The 23398-nt window shown below is 41.5% G+C and overlaps 1 pseudogene; it reads left to right on the forward strand.

Annotated features, from left to right (window-relative positions):
* The window catches only part of LOC148540770 (carboxyl-terminal PDZ ligand of neuronal nitric oxide synthase protein-like), a 79617-nt pseudogene that overhangs the window by 32591 nt on the left and 23628 nt on the right, over positions 1-23398 (forward strand).

Genomic DNA, 23398 nt, shown 5'->3' on the forward strand with positions numbered 1-23398 from the left:
GACGTATTGCCCGTCGCTATCCGGGTCTCGCGCATGCGCACGACGGAGCCGGCTCCATCATGCGCTCTGGGCCACCATCGACCCGCTTGCGAGCGCATTGCGCTCGCGAGCGGGTCTGAATCAGGCCCTTAGTTTCCTTACAACCTGCAAGCATCCTGCACATATACATTACATGTGTACCATGTGTAATGTGTGTGTGTGTGTGTATATATTAGTAGAACCGAGCCTGCACATCCCTAGTATATATATATATATATATATATATATCTAATCCATACAGTAACCGTATATCATTTTGTGCAAATGCATCTGTCTGCCCCGTACACCTGCATGTTTGCTATTGTAATTGCAGTCAACGTGACAGTGGTTAATTTTTTATAAGGAATCTCCTACCCTCCAACATGACCCCTTCCACCCGATACAAAATGCTCTGCTCCTGGACTTCCCACCTAATGTATGATTGCAGTCGCCTATGTTGAACTAGGTAATTGATGAGACAGGTGTTTCACACAGGTGACTGCAATCATACATTAGGTGGGAATTCCAGGAGAAGAGCATTTTGTACCTATTTGAACGGGTCATGTTGGATTGTCTGGAATCTCCATTGTATTATTCTGGTAGAAATACACGGCACAATGGTTTTACTTGAATTCTTACTTTACACAACCAATGCCATAAACTTGATGACCGGCAGACACATTTGCCAGTAAAAAAAAAATGTCAGGTGGTAAAATAGAAAATACATTTTTGATTGTATTATTTGGTTTCAGTTTCCCTCTGGTATGTGAGTACTCTACACGACCTTCATGCAATGTCAGACAGTATGAGCGATTACATCAGCATAGCAGGCATACCTTACCATATGAGTGCTCCTGTCCAGATGAGTTTGCCCTTTCATGTGGTGACTTTATATAGCAAGGCACTGTATGTATAGGTAAACATTTACCATTATATTAGATCTTGCTTTGTGACTATAGGATACTTAGCAGCCTTTCTTAAGGGATATGTGATGTGTGTAAGATAAATGTTTCCCCATGATGAAAGCCTTGTCTCCGATCTTAAGGCCAGTACACACCTGACAATGTATGTATACCGACCTCTTTAGCGACGGGCTTGAAGTCCAAACAAAAACACCAGGATGATGGGATTGCTTTCTAACCTCAAAATGGCAATCTGATGCGGGGAATTTATGCTTCACCACCATTATGTCCTGTACTAAATATATCTACAGATGCCATTTATTGTAAAATAAAAATACATTTTCAAACATCTTCAGTTAGAATGGAAGCCAGTCCATTTATAATTTCCGTGAAAGGATTTGCTCTCACCACTCATGGGCTAAAGACATACAGGGGTGTTCAATTTGGAGCGAAAATTTCGAAATCAGCGATAAATTTATCGCTGAATTTCGATTATCCCCGTATTCAATTTCAAAGGCTTTTCCCAGGTTCGAAAAGTCTTTGAAAAAAAAACGGGGATAACTTTTCACCACTGAATAGGTGGCGAAAAAAAGTGCAGAATTGGGGTTTAGGGGTGCAGGCTTAAAAAAAAAATAGCCTGCACCCCTGGGAATGACATTTTAAAAATAACTGTGTAAAAAAAAGTTTACAAAAAAATAGGGACACCCCAAAAAATAAATTGAAAAATTGGGGTGAAAAAAAAAAAGGGAATTTTTTTTAAAAAAATAGGGAAATACAGTCAGGTGCATAAATATTGGGACATTGACAGAATTTTCATATTTTGGCCTCTATTCACCACCACAATGGCTTTGAAATGAAACAAACCAGATGTGCTTTAACTGCAAACTTTCAGATTTAATTTGAGGGTAATTACATCCAAATCAGGTGAACGGTGTAGGAATTACAATGGTTTCTATATGTGCCTCCCACTTTTTAAGGGGCCAAAAGTAATGGGACAAACTAAACAATCCTAAATCTAACTTTCACTTTTTAATACTTTGTTGCAAATCCTTTGCAGGCAATTACAGCCTGAAGTCTGGAACACCTAGACATCACCAGACGCTGTGTTTCATCCCTGGTGATGCTCTGCCAGGCCTCTACTGCAAATGTCTTCAGTTCCTGCTTGTTCTTGGGGCATTTTCCCTTCAGTTTTGCCTTCATCAAGTGAAATGCATGCTCAATCGGATTCAGGTCAGGGGATTGACTTGGCCATTGCATAACATTCCACTTTTTAGCCTTAAAAAACTCTTTGGTTGCTTTTGCAGTATGCTTCGGGTCATTGTCCATCTGCACTAAGAAGCGCCGTCCAATGAGTTCTGAAGCATTTGACTGAATATGAGCATATAATATTGCCCGAAACACTTCAGAATTCATTCTGCTGCTTTTGTCAGCAGACACATCATCAATAAATACAAGGGAACCAGTTACATTGGCAGCCATAAATGCCCACACCATCACACTACCACCACCATGCTTCACTGATGAGGTGGTATGTTTTGGATCATGAGCAGTTCCTTTCCTTCTCCATACTCTTCTCTTCCCATCACTCTGGTACAAGTTGATCGTTGTCTCATCTGTCCATAGGATATTGTTCCAGAACTGTAATGGCTTTTTTAGATGTTGTTTGGCAAATTCTAATCTGGTCTTCCTGTTTTTGTGGCTCCCCAATGGTTTACATCTTGTGGTGAACCCTCTATATTCACTCTTGTGAAGTCTTCTCTTGATTGTTGACTTTGGCACATATACACCTACCTCCTGGAGAGTGTTCTTGATTTGGCCAACTGTTGTGAAGGGTTTTTTCTTCACCAGGGAAATAATTCTTCTGTCATCCACCACAGTTGTTTTCTGTGGTCTTCCAGGTCTTTTGGTGTTGCTGAGCTCTCCGGTGCATTCTTTTTTTAAGAATGTTCCAAACAATTGATTTGGCCACACCTAATGTTTTTGCTATCTCTCTGATGGGTTTGTTTTGATTTTTCAGCCTAATGATGGCTTGCTTCACTGATAGTGACAGCTCTTTGGATCTCATATTGAGAGTCGACAGCAACTGAGTCCAAATGCAAATGTCACACCTAGAATCAACTCCAGAACTTTTACCCGCTTAATTGATAATGAAATAACGAGGGAATAGCCCACACCTGTCCATGAAATAGCTTTTGAGTTGCTAGTACCATTACTTTTGGCCCCTTAATAAGTGGGAGGCACATATAGAAACTGTTGTAATTCATACACTGTTCACCTGATTTGGATGTAATTACCCTCAAATTAAATCTGAAAGTCTGCAGTTAAAGCACATCTTGTTTGTTTCATTTCAAAGCCATTGTGGTGGTGAATAGAGGCCAAAATATGAAAATTCTGTCAATGTCCCAAATATTTATGCACCTGACTGGGTTCAGGGTTATTCTGCAAGTATGCAGCAGGTGTTTTCTAGAATAGGCTAATAGCGGCAGGTACATTTTTGCAGAATTTTTTTAAATTACTTTAGGGACATAAAATATGCTAGTACCCATTTTCATATACCCCAAATTTGATGGGACCACTTTTAAATACGAAAAAAAAGCTAAGTGCTCTTCTGCATCACTTCTTCAATGTCTCGAAAAAAACACCTGCCGCGGATATTTAAAACCCCGACTTTCATTTGCAGGCTAAAACGGGGGTATTCATAGTGATCCCCTATGTTTTGACAGCTTTAGGGTGGTCCTACAGTTTATTCCAGGTAAATCCTGGGTTTTTTTTCGCCGATACTATATTGCCGGCTCCCATTTTCGTAGCTTTTTAATTGAATACGGGGATAAAGCGGGCGCGCGCCCGATACTTTATCCCAGGAAAAGCTCCGATGCTGGACTTTTCGCTCCCATATTGAATACCCTTCAAAGTTGCCTACTCTCCTGGATTGTCTGAGAAACTCCTTTGTGTGTGTGTCTGGAAGTTTGGGGAGAGTAAAGCCGGGTACACACGGAACAATATGCTCCATGAGCGATATAGTTCGGTGTTGTCCCCTCACCTGCTGAGCTCAATGTCATTCCCGACATTGAGCATACACACTGAACGATATCGTTCAGTGAGGTCACCGGCTGCATCCCTGAACTTGCAGGATCTAACGATATCATCAACTTGGCCTGCAAGTACGGGCGATGAAAGATATCGTTAATTATCAGCGGGAGCGCACATTGTTAACGATGTCTTGCATGCACACTGACCGGTATGAACGATAACGATCTCGTTATCATTCACAATATCGTTCCCTGTGTTTGCAGCTTAAGCCACACTTTTAGGTGCAGTTTCTCTGAGTTGTGAAGTGGGCGGGGCCATGATTACACAAATCACATCAGGCCTTGTCCCCGCTGTGTGAGGACACATGAACCTCTTGCTGCGCGCATTGTGATACTTTCTTCTGGATGAGCCTTGGTACTAAAACTAATATATTCCTGTAAGGAGAAAACCTCCTCCTTTTTTTTCCCCTCACCTTTATAATTGAACTCTTCCCTGTACTATTGGATTGCTTGCATTAAACACCAGCAAGCGTTTCTATTTTTTTCCTACAATGAGGTGCCTAATTCTCTACCCCAGGTTATACGATGTTTACATCACATGCATATAACAATATAACACCCATTTTATCGATTTGCATATTTGACTCACATTTGCAGCTGCTGTCTGTCACTAGACGCCACTATCCAGTTTTCTGTAAACTAATATTCTGAAGTCCTTTGTCATCTTGGTTATTCACAATTGTATTCTATTGCAGTGTAAGCAGTATAGTTACCACAGTATAGGCAAGTAACACTTCCCTTAGCAATATGTAATTATGGCCCAGCTCACTATTTTGTCAAAAGAGTTATGTTGCAAGTTAATCTATTTTGTTTTAATATCCCGAAACAACTTTGCATCATCAGAAAATATGAACATCTTACAGTCTAGGCTGTTTGCAAGCTCATTAACCCCTTCAGTGCTAAAGATAAGTGGGGACTCTTCCTAAGCAATGCAGGGGTTCATATGGGTTGGTGATGGGGGATCTTGCTCAAAAGTCTCCCTGTTTAAATTGCTGTTTGTTCGATCAAGGATGGGATGGGGTTTGATGGCGACTTTGAGCTTTGGGAAGCAGTGATGTTATTAAGCCCTACAAGTCAAAAAATTGCATAGATTTTTAATAGAAAGGTAAACATGTGGGATCCGTGTCACTAATCAACATAGAGGTTACCTGTGAAGTTTAATCCCAGTACCCCTTTAGGGTAGAAATAGCAGACGTGTGGTATCTCACACAAGTGGACCGGAAATATCAAAAAAATATTTTCCAGTTGTGTGATGAATAATTTCATCTATATTTTTTCATTTATTTCTCTAAGAAAAAAGTGGATGACACTTCATATCTATCATTCAATAGTTTCCATAATGACTCCTTTCGAGGGTCACAGCCTGCTTCATAAGATCGGAAACATTACTTAGAAGGTACCTTCTGGCATATAATGACCTGCCGAGATCTGTGTGCCGTCTCCAGTATAATAGTCACGAGGTGCCATCAGAGACCGTATGTGTCAGCTGGCAGTCCAATAAGTCATGTACATTATATTTTTTTTTTATGCACACATGCATAGGTAACATGAATTTCTATAGGAAGATACATTTGTTTCTATAGATTCATTATGGGATGACTTTTATCTATGTGTCTTGTGGCTGTGACCATTGATTACACAATTTTACTGAAGTCTCTCCAAACATGGGTTATGAAAAGCATTGTTTTGATGTATTTTGTCTATAAAGAATAGTTTTATCTTTGGAGGGGCCACATCTATTCCATTGTCATCAAAGCATATATGGGCTGTGCAGTAAACAATAAATTACTTGCTAATGCTACTTTTTGTATCTACTACACTTCATACAAGTTAATAGACCAAGCTAGGTGACCAAAGCCAGGCCTCTGATGCACATGAATCACTTAATTACTTACACGCAATGATATTATATGTTATCTAAAATAACTCCTATCTCTGATAAGAATCATGACCACATTCCTATATTATTTTTCTTAACTATTGATTTAAGCCATAATTATGACAGTGTAGCGTTATAGAATATTAATGCGGTTATTACAGACTTCTTAAAGTAGTTAAATTTTTAATATAGGCTAAACATGAAGTAAATGCAAACAAAAAAAAATGACTGCTATTTAAAGAAACTTGCCACAAGGGACAGAGGGCCTGATTCAGAGGCACTCGCAAAAAGCGAGCGCTCGCTCTAAATCAGGGCGGCCGCTTTTTTTATATGACCGGCCTCCTGGCTGCTCGCATAGCAGTGGGTGACCAACCGCACATTTTGCGAGCGGCCATGTGATGGTTGGGACCATCGGGCTTGCGAGGAGACCCTTGTGGTAAGATCTCGTCTGTCCCAAGCCCCAGTGAGCTTCTGGCTGTATTGGATGCGAGCGCCAGAGCGAGTGATTTCTCGCTCGCTCCAGGGCTTGCGTGCACACTGCCCTGCCACCGACCCGCTTGCGAGCGGGTCTGAATCAGGCCCAATGTTTTCTGCTTTTCTTCCTACCTGTGTCAAACCCAGTGCTTTTGGTTAAAATAAATGCATGTTTTAGGCAATTGCCTGGAATGTAAAGCCTTGTTTGGTTTTGCTCATGAATAGTAGTTCAGTTACAAGCAGCAGCAGATCAGTATTGCAGAGGTGCTTGCATGCTTTATTTTCTTTATCCATACAAATGTTAATCACCTCACTCACAAACTGATAATGCATACCCAAACTGTGTCATTGGTTTGGCTACGCTCTTTTCAGAACAAATTAACGTTTTTGACAATATTTAGGATAATGACAAACCTGGTTCCTTGTGCACTTGTTCAAGGTGTAGCCTCAATTATCACAAAGCATAAAATGGTTGTGTTTCATTGTGGTAAACTGCATTATGGTAAGGTATATACTTTCTCATTCTTTAACATAGAGCCAAGCCATGCGTGTGGTGCGGACTGTGGGCCAAGCATTTGAGGTGTGTCACAAGCTGAGCTTGCAGCATCCGGAGCAGGGTGGGGATGGGCGAGAGGATGATGAGAGTGAGAAGAGCAATGATGACTCTGGTGTCCCAGGTATGTGATGGGTTATAAATTGGTCACTCACCCTAAACACGCTGTAATATAACTGTCGATACAGATGTTTCCTCATACATTATTGCTGTAGTGGCGCCATACAGCCCCATCTTGGCGCTCCGGGTTCTGTGCAACTCTGCATGCACCAAGCTTCTTTTTTGCCCCAAATATGCGTCTGAGTCGCAATGAGATGTGACAAACCGCTTCCCGAGACTGCACTGATTAATTTGTTATGCGAAAGTCTAAATCTGTATGCGAAGTGCTACAATGCAGCGACCGCGGCTATTCTTCACGCCAAATTCCGTTGTGCTTCATATACAGACTCGCGCACACCGAGATACAAGTGTCACGTATCGATTTAATCAGTGCAGACTTGGAAAGTGGTTTGTCACATGTCATTGCAACAAAGACGCATTTTCGGGTGAAAAAGTCGCTCAGTGCAAGCTGAGTCGCACGTGACTTGGTGCACCGAGAGGAGGCTGTGTGGCACAATTGCAGCAATAGTGACCTGCTGGCTCACTCGCACCAGGCGTCTCACGCCACATGGTGTATTGAGGCTAGGTGTACAGATGTGTCCACATGCATATATCCTACATGTATTACGAGTCACATTACACATAACGTGTGAGTGCTGTGTGATTTGGTAGCGTGGAGCATCTTTTCTTGCAACTTTTTGCCTTCAAATGCATCTTATTCGCAAAATGATGCGAATAGGACGCATTTGAAGGTAAAAAGTTGCACGAAATACGCTCTGTGCTACTGAGTCACGCCACAGCATTGCATGACTAGAAGGGCTGTTTAACGTGCAAGGAGGCTAGATGTATGAGGACACATCTGTAGATCACATAACTAATTTCTTGTTGGTCATTGCGTGTCATGTGACTCAGATCTTTGTCCTTGTGGCTTGATAAACATGACACTTCTGTTATTTTCATTTTTTTTAACCATTTCTTAGTTATATGTCCCATACTCTTATCCCTGTCCACCAGTGACACACATAGTTGCCAGTGTGGACCACAATGCTGATGAGACAGATATTGATGCTCTGGATAGTCCTCTACCAGGAGACCAGGGTCCTACCTTTAGCCGTGGAGTTACAGATTTGGATGCTGTGAATCGAGAGAGTGACCACTCTGATGAAAAGAAGGTAAGTGCACTTAAAAAATTACCTCTGTTGGCGCTGGTTATTTAGAAGAGACATTTGGTGAAACTAGAAACAACAGCTGTCCCAGAAAGAAGGTTAAACTATCTTTAAAAAGAGAACTGGGATGAAAAAAACAGCACTTTTAACCAATAAAATTAAAATAAAATATGTCAATTCTGAATTAAAGTATGCAAAGTGAATACATGGTTTAAGAAAATATACACCATTTTAAGACAACGCGCTCATCTAGAGTACCACAGTATGGCCCCTGAGTTAGTACTTTGTTGGGCCACCTTTTGCCCTTAATACAATTTGAATTCTTCTAGGCATGGATTCAACTAACTTATCTTTCATGGGAAATATTAGTCCAAATTTGATGAATCTGCAGTCTGAAGAGTTGCAAGAAGGATTCATGCTTTCGTGTTATTGTCCTCCTCATCCTGCCATCTGCATGGTGTAATTGAAAACTGATTGGTCAAACCACTTGACCTATTTCCAATCATTTACTGTCCAATTCCTACATTTCTGAGCAAACTTGAGGTGTTTCAGATAGCAATGGACAGACCTTATACTTCTGTAGCCCATACAATGTAAAGTAATGTGTGGCATACTGTTCATTGAGAGGCCATCTGAATTGGTCCGAGATTCAGAGTATCCGTAATTTGCTGCACTGTTGCCCACCTGTGGGACAGAACAAGTGTGCCCATTCTCTGTTCAAGCATCCGGTAGTCGTTTACGACCACATGCCTTTGGCTCTATGAACTACATTACCCCTGCACACTTTCTTAATGCTAAGGGTGTGTACAGTTCTCCATTCAAAAAATACAAAATGAGTTGCGCACCTCCGAGTTGGACAAGTCAATCTTTTCAGGGGTGTTTTAGCAGATCATGCAGCAGCTCCCCATACTAGTGGCGTAGCCTGCGGTCAGTGTGCATGCAGCAGCTCCCCATACTTCTGCCATAACCCTGCGGCCAGTGTGCATGCAGCAGCTCCCCCTACTAGTGGCGTAGCCTGCGGTCAGTGTGCATGGAGCAGCTCCCCATACTTCTGCCATAACCCTGCGGTCAGTGTACATGCAGCAGCTCCCCATTCCTGTGCCGTAGCCCTGCGGTCAGTGTGCATGCAGCAGCTCCCCATTCCTGTGCCGTAGCCCTGCGGTCAGTGTGCATGGAGCAGCTCCCCATACTTCTGCCATAACCCTGCGGTGAGTGTGCATGCAGCAGCTCCCCATACCTGTGCCGTAGCCCTGCGGTCAGTGTGCATGCAGCAGCTCCCCATTCCTGTGCCGTAGCCCTGTGGTCAGTGTGCATGCAGCAGCTCCCCATTCCTGTGCCGTAGTTCTGCGGTCAGTGTGCATGCAGCAGCTCCCCATTCCTGTGCCGTAGCCCTGTGGTCAGTGTGCATGCAGCAGCTCCCCATTCCTGTGCCGTAGTTCTGCGGTCAGTGTGCATGCAGCAGCTCCCCATACTAGTGGCGTAGCCTGCGGTCAGTGTGCATGCAGCAGCTCCCCATACCTGTGCCGTAGCCCTGCGGTCAGTGTGCATGCAGCAGCTCCCCATACTTCTGCCATAACCCTGCGGTCAGTGTGCATGCAGCAGCTCCCCATACCTGTGCCGTAGCCCTGCGGTCAGTGTGCATGCAGCAGCTCCCCATACTTCTGCCATAACCCTGCGGTCAGTGTGCATGCAGCAGCTCCCCATACCTGTGCCATAGCCCTGCGGTCAGTGTGCATGCAGCAGCTCCCCATACCTGTGCCGTAGCCCTGCGGTCAGTGTGCATGCAGTAGCTCCCCATACCTGTGCCATAGCCCTGCGGTCAGTGTGCATGCAGCAGCTCCCCATTCCTGTGCTGTAGCCCTGCGGTCAGTGTGCATGCAGCAGCTCCCCATTCCTGTGCCGTAGCCCTGCGGTCAGTGTGCATGCAGTAGCTCCCCATTCCTGTGCCGTAGCCCTGTGGTAAGTGTGCATGCAGCAGCTCCCCATACCTGTGCCGTAGCCCTGCGGTCAGTGTGCATGCAGCAGCTCCCCATACCGGTGCCGTAGCCCTGCGGTCAGTGTGCATGCAGTAGCTCCCCATACCTATGCCGTAGCCCTGTAGTAAGTGTGCATGCAGCAGCTCCCAATACCTGTGCCGTAGCCCTGCGGTCAGTGTGCATGCAGCAGAACCGACTATAAGTACTCTCGGTTGGCACCGCCATATTTCCATCTATATTTGTAAAGATGGTGCATGCATCATTAGGAACATTTTGACATGGTCAATGTTGACTCTACGACCACGTTGACAATCACATGTTGACCTAATGGATATAGACATTGTCAACAAAACTTACCACACCCCACAGAACCACTAATTTTGTTTTGTAGTCTTCTGGTTTGTTTCCCTATTTGTCTAAAACTATGTTATTAATAATAATACTTTATACAGGATGAGTCTCCGATATCCAAAATGCTTGGGACTAGGGGTATTTTGGATAACGGAATATTCCGTATTTTGGAATAACTGCATATCATAATGAAATATCTTGGGAATGGGACCCAAATATACACACAGAATGCATTTATGTGTTATATACCCCTTATACACATAGCCTGCAGGTAACTTATACAATAGTTTCAATAATTTTGTGGCTCAAACAAAGTTTGTATACATACATAAATTTCAGTTATGTTTCACATACACCTTATACACACAGCCTGAAGGTAATTTTATACAATATTTTTAATAATTTGTGCCTTACACAAAGTTTGTGTACATTGAACTATTATAAATCAAAGGTTTAATTATCTCAGTCAAGCAAAAAATATTACGTATTTCGGCATATTTGGATATGGGAGACTCAACCTGTATAGCGTTTTCCTCCCAATAAGTCTCAAAGCTTTACATTTGCAGATTAATAAACACATAATAAACAAGTACACTTGGGTATTAACAAACAGAGCTAAGCACTTGTTTTTTTCTAGAAAACAAAGGGGCATTGGTGAAATACTTGAGTAAGCATGTAAGGATTCACCCTGTTTATTTCAAGGTTTCTAGAGTGGAGACCTTTTGAACTGCGAGTTCCGCACAGTCGGAGAAACGTAAAAGCTGGACCGTCAAAGTATAGCAATTCTAGGTTGTCATCTTCATGTGCGATGTGGCCACTTTGAAGTTGAAAGACAGACACAAAATATACTTTTGTGCTGCTCTTTCAAATTTTAACACACACACTCCTCAGCTCTAGATGTCAATCCAGTAAATGCTCCCATTATTCTTATGAATAGTTTGTGTTCCAGGTTATGTACCTTCTGTATGTACTACCACTACTTAGTGTTTTTTTTTCTCCAGGAACAAGTTCTTTCTGCCTCACCCAAGATGTTGCTCCCCTCTGGTAGCCAGTTATCCCCTGGAACACCATTATCCATTCACCACCAAATACAGCTCCTTCAACAGCAACTGCAGCAGCAACAGCAGCAAACACAAGTGGCTGTGGCTCAGGTAATGTAAGGGAGGGGTATTGGTGTCTCTTACTTGCCACTAGACCTGTGTATTTATCAGCCTGCTTGATTATATGTCCCATTTACCGCAGGTCCATCTGCTTAAGGACCAGTTATCTGCAGAAGCTGCTGCCAGGCTAGAGTCTCAAGCCAGAGTCCACCAGCTGCTCTTGCAGAACAAGGACTTACTACAGCACATTTCCCTACTGGTCAAACAGGTGCAGGAGCTGGAATTCAAGTTGTCTGGAAAGAACACCAGAAAGATTATATTGCGAGCTGGGCAGGATCCAGTTAAGATTTATATTTGTATTCTCTACTAAGATTCTTGTTGGGAAGTTTCTGATGACCTATAAGTTAAAAACACCAATAATGATTACCGGTACAATATTTTACCTATTACTACTACGTCTTTATGCTTGTTTGAGTGCTGCTCATGGGTCCTGAGAAACTGCATGGCATAATGGCTGTGTGTGTGGTGGGCATTTCTTACTGACATATTTCTGCAACTTTGTAGTGGGATCTCAAGACAGCCTCTTGGAATCACATTCCGTTCCAGTGTCCTTCCAGTGCTTTGTGACCCTTCAACACCACAACCAGAAGATCTACCCTTATTGACTGAACCTGACTCTTCCTTCCAGCTGGGCAGCCCTACAGGTAGGACAGACTGCCTGGTGAAGGTGCAATATTATCGCTTTATTCCAGGCGAGGGGGAAGGGTCAGGTGAACTGCTGGGCAGCCTGGAGCTTTATAGGTTTAGAGAATCTGGCATTGCATCCGAATATGAATCCAATACTGATGACAGCGAGGAGAGGGAGTCCTGGCAGGATGAGGGTGGCAGGCTGGCCCATGTCTTGCATAGAGACATGCTGGGGGACAGCCTGGAGGATGAGATTGCTGTGTGAACATAGACATGGGGAGGGAATAGGAACACCTGGAAATTTGTGGACTAAATCATGTATTTGTGATATCCGGAGTATCTGCTGTGTTTTGTAATATCCGCACTGTTGGCTATACTTTTGTGCCATGTGTGTTTTACCAGGGCAACTGGATTTGTACATATTGATTATATTGTGGCAGATAGAAGTTTTTGCTACATGGTGTCAGTTCTGTAGGAAATCTCTGGTTTAGGCTATTGTCTGTATAGTATTGTATGGGCAGAAGATACAGTAGACTGTAAATTTGTCATGTAATGCAATTAGATTTGACACTTAGCCTATAACATTTTAAGTTTAACTCCACTGCTGACATGAGGACTGAAATGTCATTCCTGTCACCCCTATAAGTGACCATACACACTGCAACTTTATCTGTATTAGATTTTAGTCTGCTTTTGGCACAGATTGCGGCATATATGGTCCAACTAATTGCTGATTTCCATCCACTTCTGATTAACATTGTTTACTGCGGAACAGAGGCCGGTAACTGTGCCCTGTATGATGGGGGTAGTGCCAGAGGAACAGACTTTGGACACACCTGTATGTACACATGGCCGAAACTGACAGAGAGCCGGTGTCTAGATGATCACGCTGCTTATGGAAATCTTTACTCTGCTAAACAAATACTTATATAATCTACATTATAAAACACAAACCCTGCCCATTTCGTCACTCTCCCTGCTACCAACAGGATATAAAGCACTCATTTTGATACTTGCATTATAATTTTCTACAGGTTAATAAGGAACTATATTTTTATTGAAAAGAGTACTGTACTTTTCATCCCAATACAGGCCATGCTCCTGAATCTGTTACAAATTTTATTATTAACCCGGGTAATCTTGCATACACTGAAATATAGAGTGTTTCCAGGGAACAATTGTAGAGCGGTTGGGTATGTTATATAGGGGGTAAAACTACAAAGCGAGACATATCTTTTGTATACAAGACAAAAGATTTGGCTAGCAGAGTGCCTAGAAGGGCACCATGTAGCGGCAGGGGTGGGCAATAAGTGGCCCTCCAGCTGCTGTTGTACTACAAATCCCAGTATACCTTGCACCAGTTTTAGCATGGCAAAACTATGGCAAAGCATACTGGAATGTGTAGTTCTCCAACAGCTGGGTGGCCTCTTATTGCCCACCCCTAACCATTGTAGCCAGTATTGCTGGAAGGAATATGGCAGTTGTAAAATAACTTTACATTAAACAAATTTCACCTTTAAAGTTGACAAATATAATCCAGCAGGTGTGACGTTAGGGTCTTGGGGAACCCCCCCCCCCATGCGCGCACACTCTCTCTCACTCTCTCACACACACACACACACTAATGCCATCATATATGACAGAACCAAGGAACACTACTGTACATTGCACAAACTGAAATAACATCGCCTAAATACGGTAGCATACACTGGTGTTTAAATATCCATTAAATAAACCACACACATCTAAGTGGCCGACTAGAACAATTTCATCCTATAGAGAAACCAAAGTTACGTAACAGTAAAATATAGATTGTGTTAGTCATTTCTGCACACAGTTGGGGCACTTTGTGTCTGTACTGTGTAACACAAAATTAATAAACCTTCATTCCACATAGACCTCATGGGACTACTGTGCGTACACCAGCATGAGAGCTATGTTTTCTCTCCACTGTACACATGTGGAACCACTGTAATAGCTACATTGAATCCACTTCTTCACACCGGTTTCCATGTAATCATTCCGTGTAAAATTCCACACACTGCTCCTTCTGTACATGATGTTATCTAGAAAGGATTACACCACTGGAATTGCAACGTAACCTGTTTTTACATGTCATAAAAGTACAGTATGTTGCAGAAAGTGAACACAATTTAAATACAGGTTGAGTCTCCCATATCCAAATATTCCGAAATACTGAATATTTTTAGCATGACTGAGATTGTGAAACCTTTGCTTTTTGATGGTTCAATGTACACAAACTTTGTTTAAGGCACAAAATTATTAAAAATAAAGTATAAAATGACCTATAGGCTGTGTGTATAAGGTGTATATGAAACGTTAATTTCATGTATATACACAAACTTTGAGCCACAAAATTCTTGAAATTATTGTATACACTTACCTTCAGGCTAAGTGTATAAGGTTCTATAACACATAAATGCATACTGTGTTTAGATGTGGGCCCTATTCCTAAGACATTTCAATATGGTATGCAAATATTCCAAAATACGGAATATTCCGATATCCAAAATACCCCTGGTCCCAAACATTTTGGATATGGAAGACTCAACCTGTACTTAAATGTTTAGCTATTTTTTCATAACCATTTAGATCACAGGGTTGAAGTGAGTAAATTATAGTACCCTGCCAGTAGCAATATATGGATCATATATTAACCCCTTTTCTTTTCCTTTTTATTTTTTTAATATTGTATATGTAAACAGGATTGCAAACTACATTAGGGGAGTGTGACTTTTTAAGAGTCTTATAGTATATTAATAGAGCACTACATAGTATGACAACTGTGCAAAATGGAGGAAAAGAACCTAAACAAATAAACATGGGAGTTGGTTTAAATGCAAAACATAAACTTTAAGTCTGCTATTAGCTGCACTGAGTACGTAGTGATGTGAGTATTATGCTGATCCCACAGGATCTAGAGCTGGGTACACAGTGGAGCCATGTCGGGCCGATTTTACTGTGTGTTAACGACAAATCACCTACATCGCTCAGTGTGTACGGGCGATTGCGCACTCCCACGGTCGCTATAACGATCACTAGGTTTGATGTGCTGCACATCAAACCTGTCTAGATCGCTAGGAACCTATAATAAGTTAATGAAGGATGGAACAGTCAACGTTCTGTTGTTCATTAACTCGTTCAAGTGTGGATGGGCAATCCCTGTTCAAGGGCATTTGTTCTGTTGTCGGAACAAATTCCCATTGCATCCGTAAGTACCCAGTTTTTTCTCTGCATGCTGAACAAAGTGAGGATTGTATAAATTACCTGGGAAGACAGGGCAGTTTTTTTTCAGTAATATATTCCTATTCATTTACAGTATTGTCAGTAAATCTTCCGTCTCTCCTTTCACTGTATCTGCAGGGTCACTTATGTGTTTATAGGTGCCATGCAGCTCTCCACTCTTGCGTTACCTTGCTATCTTGTGGGTGAAATAAGTTATATAGGTGTCCGTACCTTCATGCACTCAGACCTTCTCATTTTAGATCTTTCAAACAGGCAAGCGGAGAGTGGAGTGTGGTGGTGTGGGATTGTTCCATTGAGCAAGTAATTACATTTACGATCTCCCTCAGGACAGTTATTCTTTGAGATATGTATGGAGTTTTAATAGCGGGGGAAATGCAGTGTATAATATGCTATGTGATTATGCCGTGCAGTGCACCTCTGCGTGTCAGTCATTGGAGGCCACCCGTTTTTACTTACAAAATTGCTGTCTCCCATTATTTGTACTTACCAGCCACATCTCTCCAAATACTCAGGCTGTCGTGCTGCATAGTACAGCAGAGGACCATTTGGTTATATTACTTCTGAGCTGCAGTCTTTGTTCTATAATGTTAACACATGTTACACCTCCATATTACATAACTCTACTACTATAGCTGACACCAAAGCCTTGAAACACAAGTAATTGCATGGGATGCAGCTGGGTAATGGTCACCTGTGTCTCATATGAAGACCATCTGTTTTGTTGTATATTCTGTACATGATATATTTGCTCTTGGACACAACACCAGGGTTACTAGCATGTAATCTAGGCACTGTCTGTGGTGTGTGGAAGAGAGCAACAGCTAAATCACCCATTCCTCACTTACTATGTTTCTTCTTAAATTGTTTCATTTGTAACACTCTGTTTTCTCTCTCAGCATACAGTCAGTAATGTAACTTGTGTTTATTTAGACTGTACCAGGATTTTGTAGTATGTATCAGTAAAAGCGATGAGTGTACCCTTGTGCTGTGTTTCTGGTGGAATTTAGCTATATCACCAGCAGGGGGCAGCATTAGCTGCTCTGGATGTTTATAATAATGTAGAATCAGAAAGTGAATGAACAGATTATTTACTGTGTGGTACATTGTGGCCAGTAGTTTGTTAATATGATGACTCCTTTTATTAATTTTATTTTACCATTTTTTTATATTTAACTTGACTCTCCTTCACTGCCAGAAATAATTTACCTGAAGTAATGCTTCCTTTTACCGCATTACTTAAATTTCTGAATATTTAATTAGTCATATGGATACCATTTTTATTTTGGATGTTGCTTCAACAATGTCATTGTCATATACACAGGGTTTTAGTTTCCTGTTTTAGAAGTTGAGTGGTATAGAAAATGGGATGACCTGTTCTGCCTTATTTGTGGAGCTTTTGCTTGTTGTTTTTTTCTTTTTTCCTTTTTTTGTCAGATGTAGTTTTGTTCTTCTCATGATTTTATATATATATAATTATTATTATTTTTTTTCATATTTTTTTTGTTTTTAAATTGATTACTTCAAGCTGCTTTTTCTGTAACTGATATCAGAAGACATCAATCTTAGTCACAAGTTGGCCAGAAATTCCTTAACATGGGTTAAAACCCATGTACGTGGCTTTTTGCTATTCAATTATAAATTTTAACAGGTTTTGGGTTGCAGCTTCTAAGTAGACAAACATCCTTATTTTAAGGAAAAAATATTGGAACAGTGCAGTACCCCTGGGACATGTAACATAGAAACATATAATTTGAAAGCAGATAAGAACCACTTGGCCCATCTAGTCTGCCCTTTACATAGGTTGCACACTACGGAAATAGCGCACAACATCTGTGACTTTGTTTCTAATTGAACTGCAAGGGAATCGGGAGCGCAATGCGAAATGCTTGTAGTGCTAATCTATTAGCACAGGCCACAAATCTCATGAATCGGCCCCATAGTTTTCTTTGGGAAGTTGTAGTATTGCCTAATTGTTTGCAATGGCTGTGAGTTGCCAGCGTTTGGACTGGTTCCCTGGCAACTCACGGCAACAAATATCACAGCTTTTCCTTTTCAGCCCATAGACCTGTACAGAAACTTGTTGTTCTACCGTAATTCTTGTTCATGTATATCGCAAAGAAATGAATCCTCCCCCTTAGAATGCTGTACAGAAGTGGTTTCTCACACAGACATTACACAATAAGCTTTCCATTCCTTATGGCCCCTAATCTCCGTTGTTTACTCCTTAATGCTCTCTAGTGGTGAAGAGACTGATGCAATGTAGAATCTGCTGATAAAGTCTTGGAGAAAAGATTAAATTTGTTGTCTGTATCAAGTGCACTTATAATCTTCTTTGTTTAATAATAATAAACCTTATATTTCTAACATTCCCTCTGTTCTTTGTACTATTTTTTCTCTGTCTCTTTAAATCCAAACTTTTTATTTTCATGAAAAAACCTTTAATGGAGTATGATCAACTGTGTATATATTAGTCTATGTATTAAAGCAGGTCGAGGTCTGCTTCTACCTGGTATGACCACCCTATTTAGTATTTGGGCCCCTTATGTGTGTCTCTGAATATAGATAGTAATATTTGACTTACTGCAGAAATATTTGTGCTGCAGAACATGCAGAGGAGTACATGATCATATATTGGTAATGTACACCCTAGTGTTCGGTATTGGCTTTGTAGTTACCATGTTCTTCCATTATCCTAACAAAAAAATTAACAACCGAGAGTTTATCCAGGGTGTTTTATTATTACCGTTGTGGCCAAGACTTACTAATGATTACTGACATCACTAATTACTACTGATATACTGAGCATGACATCACTAATTACTACTGATATACTGAGCATGATATCACTAATTACTACTGATATACTGAGCATGACATCACTGATTACTACTGATATATACTGAGCATGTGCATATCTTTACATACAAATTTTTGTTGACATCACTTGTATTTTGAAGAACGGTTTTGGGGTACCATTTAAGGGAGGGGCAGTTACTAATCAAACCCTCACGGTCACAAACATAGGTTGAGGTCCACACCCAGTATATTTTTGTTATCTGGGATCCATGTTATCTGGGTGTATATGAAATGCATATCATAACTTTGTTGAATCATGCTCTTTATATGTGTAGAATCCTGGCACACATAGGGGCATATGTATCAAAGCTTGATGTGAGATAAAATTGACAGCTCCAAACTATCATTTCTTAAATACAGCCTGCAAAATGTAAGTTAGAAGCTGATTGGTTGGTGATATATATCTCACAATTTTATCTCACATCAAGCTTTGATACACATGCCCCTAAGTATTCATAAATTACAGTTTATTATGACTTGTTTATTAAACCCTTTAATATTCTCTTTTACATACTCCTGTAATACAGACACGTACAACATATATTTTATACCATACACCAGAGGTTCCCAAACACATTCCTCAAGGCATAGCCAATGGTTGAGCACAGGTGGTTAAATCAAATTGTCTGAGGTACTAATTATGTCACCTGTGCTCAGCCATGGATATCTCTAAAACCTGAACTGGTGGGGCGCCTTTGGGAACCTCTACCGTAAGCAATGAAACATTCCCACTAGCTAAATAAGTAGCAGGGCTATTCATGTTCAGTGTTTTGCTGGTGCCAGAAGCGTGTAATGTTTGTCCTATGTGCTTTGTAAGATTCCCCACCAGTTCAGTCTGTCTGCATAAAATCATTCTGCTATTTGCTATGACATATCTGTGCTAGTGATATGGCAACACTTTAATTTTCTTTTATTCTGTCTATTTTCCATGTGTACTACATATGTAAATAGTTGAGTATAGAAATTATGTGACTAGAAAGGAATTAATCACAGTAATTTAATTGCATCAAAAATATTAGTCCAGGTTCATCTTTAACATAAATAGATTACATTTCTTAGTTAGATTGATTTTATTACAATTTAAAAATGTATAGTATGTATGCTGAATAGTAATGATTTGTGTTAGCTCAAATAACATCTGTGTTTGAATACAGATGTGACCTCATACACTCAAATACCCTCAAAACGTGCTTCTTATTCGCACTAGGAGGAGCAGACACAAAACTGCATTGCTGGCTGGCACTGATCAATTTGATGAGCAACATTTGTATTTCTGTGTGAAACGAAAGGCTCTGATGCGGACGGACATGTTTTTTTTCTCACACCAAGTTGCGTGTTTGAAACTAATTCCAGTACGGTTCAAGTTGCAGCTCGACGTGTCTAGTACACTCTGGCCCTCATTCAGAGGCAGTCGCAAGAAGCGATCGCTCTCTGAATGAGTGCGGGCTCTGCTTTTTTTTTTGTGTGGCCTCCTGGTCGCTAGCTAAGCTGTGGGTTACCACCCACAGCTTAGCGCCCAACCAGGGTGATGATCGCGATGGTCAAGACCATCGTGACCATCGGGGCTTGCGACGAGACCCTAAGGTTGGGTCTCGTCACCCGCAAGCCCCAGGGTGCTTCCTGCTCTGCTCGAGCAGGAAACTCCCCATTGACATCGCTGCTGATGTCAGTTCGGCCGCCCACAAAACGGCAAACGTTCCGTCAGGACCAAAACATCGAGTCTTTTGCGAGCGCTCAGCGCTTGCGACAGGCTCTGAATGAGGTCCTCTGAGTGGTGTTTCACTGCGTCTGCGATGCGTTTGAGGACACATCTGTATATAAAATGTAATATTTTCTGTGAGGTTCCCAGTGTTTACGCTAGTATTTTTTGGGCAAGGTGCTGACCACCGAGTAGGGCGCATATTAATTTTGAAGGGCAAAATTTTGGACGTGATACATTGCCAAAACTGAAACATATAATTATCGATACACATTTAAATGTGTACATGGAACCACTGCATGCTATTTAAACCCATTTGTATTCAATTCTGTAATTCATAATATGCCACACAAAAGTGCCCCCATAAATCTATAATATGCCTATCAGCAGTGCCCCCAATTCATAGGGAGAAAACCTGGGAAACAGGCAAACCCTGTCCCCTGTCTCTCCCCAGAGAGTAAAAAAGGTGTTACCTTATCCTATGACGGCTCTTCTCATTCCCTCCAATCCCGGCTTTTGTCCAGAGGTCAGTGTGGCGCTCCAAGTAAGGGCAGGGTGCATTTGTCTGTTTAAAAAACAGGCAGTGCGCAGCTCCCTGCTCAAAAAGAATAGCGTGAAATCTAAGGCATCTTGTCCCACATGACTTCTGTGAATAAAAAAATCTGATTATGTTCAGCTCTCAAGCCAAGTGACCAGATATACCAGTGTAAGAAAAGCGTACGGGTTGTGTCATGTAATAATAATAATGTACTATACGGGATATAGTTATTGGTCTCAATCCAGACACAAAAATCTTGGCAAGGGATTTAACATAGACGTCCAAATACCGATGCCTATGTTAATCCCTACACCGGAACCCCGAGAGGACGCCAGACTAATCGTCCTCAGCCGGGTTAAGTGTGTACACTTAGCCGGGGATGAGGGGGGTTAGGTTTAGGGACCGGCCGGTAGGAGTTAGGGTTAGGCACCTGCCACGGGGAAGGTTATGGTTAGGCTAGGGGAAGGGGGGGTTAGGGTTAGGCACTGGGGGGGGTTAGGGTTAGGCACCCCCTCGAGAGGGTTATGTTTAGGGTGCGCGGGGGTGGGGGGGGGCTAGGTTTAAGCACCGGGGGGGTAGGTTAGGGTTAGGCACCCCTAAGGGAAAGTTGGGGGGGGAGGGGTAGGGATAGTAGACTTACCTTAGCAGTTGGTATTTTAAACCATCGGGCTGCGGGTGTCGGGACTTGAACTGCCAGTCATTCATACTGGTTCCGTACTTTACTATACATGGTTTGAGAGCATAAAGATGGTATCAATGATCTGAAGCCTCAGTGCCCTTTTATAATGTATACAAGACTATTTGTCTTTATTCCTTCTGAACCTGTCACATTTGTTACTTTCATTCACTTGGCTGGTATATAAATGCTGTACACTCAGTTATATATATATAAATGTACCTGTGAAAATATGCTATATCATATACTATATACAGTATAATACATATACCACTCCTGCCAGATCAATATTGTGTAAATACAGTAAATTATTTTATTTTTCCATGTATACTGTACTGAGATAAATGGTTATGGTCAGTATTGTATACTGCATTGGCATCTTGCTTTCTCCTGTGTCACGCTGCTTCTTCTCTCCTCTGACCAGTGCCCTAGTTGTACCATGGCTGGATACCTCTTCAGAGTTCTCCCAGAAGGTCTTAAACTTTCGGTGGAATAGATTGCAGCTGTATCCCTGTGTACGGCCAGTGTGGATGTGCTGCACTAGGGATGGGAGGGTAGGGAATTGCTGACAGCAGGCAGCACAGCCATATCCATTCCCCTTTGGCACCATATAGGCAGACACCCTAAGGATGTCCCAGGTGCTGAGAGTGACCATGTCTGTAGCAGTTGTGATGTTTTGCTCAAACATTTGCTGCCTTTTGGATGTTTCCTCCTCTAATAGTCTTTTTATCACTAACTGTCTGTCAGACCGAGAACTCTTCTTGTTCTTTGTATTATTAGACAGAGTCTCTATGCTGGAGCCTGATTTGGTGGAATGACTTGAAGAAAGACAACAGCATAAGTAACGCCACCAGGGAATATTCTGTCTCCCATTGCTGGAACCGTGCCTACCTGTAAGAGGGTAAAGAATAAAAATTATGCAGGTTGGCAATTGCATTGCAGCTTCTCTATCCCTTTGTTAAATTGGCAATAACTACAAACACTGATTTACAGAACATAAGCAGCAAACTTTGTAACTAACAGAAAATAGTAGGTTATTTTCTCTGCTTTATAGTAAACATTTCCTGAATCATACAGTAATATATATTTACTTTTCTATCTCCAGTTTTGCTGACCTGGTTTTATATTAAGAATAATAATACCTTCTAACATTGCTGCTTTAAATCATACAGCAAAAATCGCAGAAAATCTGGGGTTTTCACAAATCGCTAGGGTTTTAAAAAAAAATTGTCAACCATTTTTTGTCGACTGTTTCACCCTGTTAGCCTTTATTGTGTTGACCTTTTGTCCCTGTCGACCTATTGCTTGTCTAACGTCTGTCTAGAAATTTGTCTCTTTATTTAAGATATTTTATATTAAACCCCTTTAAGAGAGGGTGAAAATCTCTATTCTTACGTACTTATTTTCATCTACTGCTCCTATATGTCTCATATTTTCCAGGACAGGCTCATTTTTTCAACCGTAATTTTGAACTAATTGCTTATTTTTCCCATACTGCTCACCAATACAAAGCATGAATGGGTGACTGTTTTCAATATATATATATATATATATACACATATAATGGTGTGGTATACTGAGGGAGAGAAAAGCAACAGGATTTGTATACACTTGATCACATGACCGTACATTATTTCCAATGACCTTCGGCTTGGTCTACTTCCAACTGTAATCTGAGCCTCATCACGAAGCCACAGCTGTATCACTCCACAAGTATAAACAATATTGACTCTAAGATGGACACTGCTCACAGAAAAGCAGCACATCAGTGTCTCACACATCAGTGCCTCACTGACAGACACATCTCTGACAGAAAAATGTAAAGAAATGTCCAAATTACTTAATTTCTCAATGAACCTGAGATTAGTCCTCACCAAAGAACTTGAGCAGGACTTACCTGAGCAGCCACTTCAGAATCTAGCACAGCCAACATTGAGCAGACATGCCTGAAGAAGCATTAACTACGTCCTACCGGGTTGGGGATGGGTTCCCGGATGGGTAACCCTCCTTTAGCGTGTGTATATACAGTACCAGTCTGCTCTTTTAGATCTAGTTTACTCTGAATCAA

Source organism: Taudactylus pleione, unplaced genomic scaffold (genome assembly GCF_031769625.1).
Source record: "Taudactylus pleione unplaced genomic scaffold, aTauple2 ptg000017l, whole genome shotgun sequence".
In the NCBI taxonomy this organism is placed as follows: Eukaryota; Metazoa; Chordata; class Amphibia; order Anura; family Myobatrachidae; genus Taudactylus; species Taudactylus pleione.